Consider the following 6,183-nt stretch of genomic DNA (forward strand, 5'->3'; position numbering starts at 1 on the left):
CTGTGAAAAGCCTTATAGACTACATTTATGGCATTCACATTTCAATGGCATTCACATTTAATTTACAGAAAAAAGCAGCGTGAACATTCTTCAGAACTTCTACTTTTGTGTTCCATGGAAGACAGTCGGGTGAACGTTTCCATTAAAATCTATTATAAAATCTTGGCTTCACGTGTACTTAAATGGCTGCTCAGACATGAAACAGTAAAAAAAAAAAAAAAAAAAAATGATATTAGGCGCAGGTTTTTTAATCAGAGCTTGCACAGCTGAAAAGAGCTTTGAATTTATGCTTTACAAAAGGTCCACAGGGATTACAATAACACAGAGAAGGTTATTTTAATAACAGCCAGGAGCTATACAGGACAGATTAAATTTCATATTCGATTATTTGTTGAAAATACATTGTATATACATGAGTGGTCTCATTTGGGTCTGGCTTTAAATTAGATGTCCTGTTTGAATTCATAATACTGGGTAATCAATATAATGTAGCTGAAACCGTGAATAAGGATGGGGAAAAAAACGCGGGTTCATTATCTATGATGTGTAGCATATGTTTTATCACTGTTGCGTTAATGCATCCACATTTTCCGTTGCATGATGGGAACAATCTTTAAGCAGGGGTAAAATGAACCGTGAACACTTTAGGCTGCATTTTGTTTGCATGATTCATTGTGATCTTAGGCGGTTCGTTCAACCTGTTTAGTTTTTAATATCCTCTCTGCCTGGAGAAGGAAAAAGAAATTCCACTCTGGCCATTTCAGGAACAACCCTAATGTGACAGATTTAGGCCTACTTAATGGTGACAGATTGGTGACATTATAGACCCCGACTAACCTTTAAAGATGGATGATGAATATGTGGAGCGTTGAACGGATCGTCTTTCATCTTTGGTCAAATGAGGGCTCAATGTCCAATAACTTCTGTGTTATGAAGATTAAATCAATGTTCATGATGGTGGTAATGTTTTCTGGGTTTAATAATGTCACATCATTTGTATGAAGATGCATAAAAATGAAGATTGATTGTGTGTGGAATTATAGTCTCATTCTGTGTTCATTTCATTTTTCTAGCCTTACAGCAAAAACATCTGCTAGCCAAATGTGAGCAACCCATATAATGTAACACGTCATTAACTGGAAGTCAGCTTGAGTTAGAGGGGAAATGTTTTCTTAGCAGTAATGACTTTTTATATTCCATAAAGTAGACCACTACAATGTCCATTTTAATGTACAGGCGCATGCCTTTGTAATGAAGCCTGATTAACTTACTTTTTTTAACAGATTTTCCTTAAGCACTTTTCTAATCATTTCCTAATAAATTCCTCATAAACAAAGTCATATAGCTTATGTATGCATTTGTGCTTACTTTCCAAATGCAGAAATATCGTGCCTATTGCGACATTTCTGCAAAATGATATTAATTTGCTTCTTTTGCAACACAAGTGAAATGTCCAGTGAGTGGTGCTAAAAGTTCATTCAGTTTTATGTGAAACAGATAAATGTGAATTCAGCAAAAAAAAACATTTTTAGGTTGTTGTATGTATTGCAGCAGTTTGGAAAATAAATTTCGGGTGAGTGGCCCTAAAAGGTTAATGCTCTATCTCGTTTGAACGTAATATACAGTAAATCCAGTACAGTCCATACAGTAAATATACAGTAAACCCAAGCCTAAACCTAACTGATAGTGTTAACAAACGCAAATGTGGGGTATGCTGAAGCAACCATGCCATTTTAGATTACTTCTACAAGCATTTGAGCAGTTTTCTTGTGACTCGTGTTTCCCGAGACTCGTACCCGAGCGCTCTACTTTGCAGGTGCAATGCACCTGGTGAGCTAAGCAAAAATACATATGGAGCTGCTTATGTGATACAAACATCAAATGTATTAGTTTACACTATGGTAAAAGTGATTCGAGGTCAAAACATAGGATTGTGCAAGGAACCACATGAAAATATGTCTTTATTATTTATAATTGATAATCTGCCCCTGTAATCATATTTTGTGTAAAAAAAATATAAAAAAAATTGTTAGTGTTTTACCGCCACTATAGCTGGAAGCTGCAGTCAATATGATAGAGGCACGCTTTTCCAATGAGCCTGGGTTGAGAAATCTAGTGATAAAAAAATGTGGCGTTTTATTATTATTACTATTATTTTTTTATGCATCTTTAATTTTAAAGTTCCAAATTGTTAGGCAGTTTCTAATGTGTTCTGTTGGGTTCCTAGAATTTTTCTTTTTTTTTACTAGTCCAAGTGTGTGATTTTCCAGTGCCTAGGAATGACTCGGGTCCTTTCACCAATCTTAATGTTAGTATACATTATTTATATACTATTATAGCATTTATTCATATTGTGAATTAGCTTTTATATCTATATATTTTTATTTTCCATTTTAATTTTTAAGTGTCAGTTAATTGTTGTGGGCTTTTGTCATTTTAATTCATTTTATTTTATTTTTTAAATATTATTATTATTATTATGTTTTAGGTTTAGTAATTTCTGTACTCATAGGCGGAGGGTGAACCAACTCCAGATGTGTGCTTCCCCTTGATGCATTTAAATAGATTTCCTACCACCTATAACCATGTAGTTTTAACCAACGTGTCGCCTAGCAACAACTTAAACGTCCTAGTATAAATGCTTCCGTTAACTAATTTGTTATTAACGCGACTATACGTTTACACACTGTTAATTTTAGCAAAAAAGCAAGCAGTACTGTATGCCTGGCAGCCAATATAAATAAACACTGCCTTACCTAATGCAGCAAAATCCTGAGTTTAGACCTGGCATCATATGCGTTGATGATGTCCTCGTTGTTTAGTTTTGTGGTTATGTCACTCTCAATATGCAGCAGACTCAAGGATGAAAGTCTCTCCTGGCCCATTGCTGAACGCATCCAATTCTTTACGCGTCGCATAGCTGAAAAAGATCTCTCGCGTGTTGCGGTCTTCACCGGTAATGTTAGAGCCAACTTGAAAAGTTTTTCGAAGTTTGGATAAAATCCAGTCGAGAGTGCCTCCTTAACGAAGTCAGGAGATGTGTGACGTGAGTTCAGTTTCAGTAAATTCATCTCAGTACATGCCAATTTAGGGTTGATAGAGAGGGTGGTCGCATATTTATTTAAAAGAAACTGCGCGCCTTCTGGGTCACATTTTAGCACTGCATCCACACTCTTTGCTATTCCCATGGTCTGGGTGGAAAACCGGGACTGACACTCACCCAACAGGGTATCCAAAACAGGAAAGTAGAGCTGTTGGGCCCATTTCTCTTTCATGCTTTGTGTGATGTTTGTTTGGTATTCTCTTTGTCCAAGGGAACTTGTGACAACAGAGGAATCCAACGTAGCAGTTCTTTTCACAGTTTGCTTATGCGTGCGATCGCGTTCATCTTCACTGACTGAAATGTCAAGTGAATTACAGAATGCTTCAATCTCCATTCATAATTCGTCCCACTTTTCAGTGGTCCTCATGTTCTCAAGGCCGTTTATTGTAGATTCCATGACGCTTGAGGCCTGAGATAGTGTCGTGTCTTTCTTTTGTAGTGCCTTGTGTGCAACATGGATCATACTGAAAACATGGTAAAACACCAAAAGACACACACAGAACGTGGCCTTCTTGAGATGGCTTAAAGGGATAGTTCACTTTGAAATTCAATTTTGGTATGTTTTAGCTTACCTCAAGGGCATCCAAGATGTAGGTGTCTTTGTTTCCGCAGTAGTTTCAATTTTGATATTTTTAGGTCAAACCGTTCTTGTCTGTCAGTCATAATGCAGGTCTATGGTCACCACCTCAAAGAGCATGCACAGAGAAGTTCAAATTAAACAATTCCCCATCGTAAGTACACATTGATGGCCTAAGACACGAAACGAGCGGTTTGTGTGAGAAAACGAACAGTATTTATATCGTTTTTACCTCTTGTAAAGTGACGTACACGCACGAGAGATCACTTCCGGCGCTTTCCAGCGCTTGCGCAGACTAAGCCAGAATGCACGCACACGTCACACACCAGGAAGCGCGCGCGCCCTCAGATCACTTGGACGTGGTTGTGTACCGTAAAAACGATATAAATACTGTTCGTTTTCTCACACAAACTGCTCGTTTCGTGTCTTAAGCCATCAATGTGTACTTACGATGGGGAATTGTTTAATTTGAACTTCTCTGTGCATGCTCTTTGAGGTGGTGACCATAGACCTGCATTATGACTGACAGACAAGAACGGTTTGACCTAAAAATATCAAAATTGAAACTACTGTGGAAACAAAGACACCTACATCTTGGATGCCCTTGAGGTAAGCTAAAACATACCAAAATTTAATTTCAAAGTGAACTATCCCTTTAAGAGACCGGATGCCTCAACAAACCTACGATAAGGGGGAACAGAGAGCTCGGAAAGAGTGGAGAGCAGGGCTCTTATTGAAGTCTTGACAGCTGCTATGTTTTTCCATCGACACGCCCATGTTGTGTCGCTGAGCACAGAAAGCGTCGTCACGTCTGGCATACCAGTCACACAGCTCCAAAAAGTTCCCACGATTTGCAGAAGTTTCTCTCTCGTCGTGCCCTCTCAGTGCAAGTCCTTGTTTTCCTATATAGAGCAATATGTCAACAATGGATGCTGCATATTCCCTATTGCTCTGCACTGAGGTCCTGTTAGAATCACTTAACTGTGCAGCGATGGAACCAGTAGCTTTGGTTTGCTCAAAGCAGTGCCACTGATCACTGCACTGACAATGTGGTGCTCCGTCTGCGTGTTTCTGTAACTTTGCTAATATATTCTTCCAGTCACATACTCCATTTGCAATAAAAGCAGGATCTCTGTATGCACCACTAGAACTGCACTGAAACAATCTACATGGGAAGCAGAAAATCGCGTCTGCCTCTTTGCCTCTTTGGATGGGTAAGGGCTGTTGTTTAGATCTTTGCAGCTTGAAGTCTTTGTCTTGAAAAATGTTCTTATGTCCATTATGTCAACTAAATTGGCTGCCATCTCAAAATTAGCCTAATAGCCTAAATCACTTTTTTTTTCTCTAAAGCACATAAACCCGTGTTTTTAGGCGAGTGCTGGATATGGGTGCCTTACACAGCCTTACACATGCTCCCCATATGCCTGTACTTCAGTTCTGATTTTCAATTAAAGCCGTTTAAAGTATTGTAGTCAATAATTGTATCCGTTAAAACTCATCTTTGATCACCAAAATTAAAAAAAAAAATGTCCTTGAAAAAATGTCTTTAACTCTACACCCTTGCCTCATTTAGTATATGTGGTTCTATGAATATGCAAAAATTAGCCCCGCCTCCACTCACTCACACCAGCTCAGAGACCCACTACTTGATGATCACATGTTGACGTGATTGGTCACAAGGTAGTTTATGACGTCAGAAACACCAGTGATTTCAAACCACGATTTGAGGCTGTCTTTGGTTCACTGCAGTTTTAAAGAGAAAATACCCAGTAATGGTGTTGATTAATGAATTTGTACATGGTTTGTCTTAAAGCATATTAAAAACGTCACATAGACATTTAAACAACATTAAAAGATTGACTTTTACCACAGTGGGACTTAAGGTTTCTTACATCACATCACATTTCATATTTTTTAAATAGTTTTAGTGTTAGTTTCAATAACAGCACTGTACACATTGATTTTGCCCAGACTTTTGAGCCAATGTGCTGTTTAGACGAGTCAATGCTGTTCGCTGAATGTTTGATTTTGGGCAGTTGGAGAAATCTGGGCAGAAAATCATGTAGTGTATAATGGACTAGACTTTTGGTTCCATCCAGTTGGAGGATATCGATCCTGTTAAATATTGAGCTGACTTTAGAACAGATATTATGTATGACGCTTTATATAACTGACTCACGTACAACTTCTGTTGCTATCTTTACAGGCCATAATGACTGCTTCTACTCGTCCAAGACATCATTCAAATTTTCTAAGTCATTTTTTTAATCACAACATCAACTCTGCGCGCTTCTTCATGTTCCTCTTCATGTTCCTCTTCCTCTTCTGTTCTTCATGTTCCTGATTTTACCTGCTCTCCTCCTCACTCTGGAAGAGTACAGGTCCTGAAGGGTTGGCAGGGTGGGCACCAATAATCCTCTTCGCAGTCCGGACTGTCCGCTGTAGTCTCTTGATGTCTGATTTGGTAGCTGAACTAATCAGACAGTGATGGAAGTGCATAAAA

Source organism: Abramis brama (genome assembly GCF_963993115.1).
Source record: "Abramis brama genome assembly, chromosome: 4".
Classification (NCBI taxonomy): Eukaryota; Metazoa; Chordata; class Actinopteri; order Cypriniformes; family Leuciscidae; genus Abramis; species Abramis brama.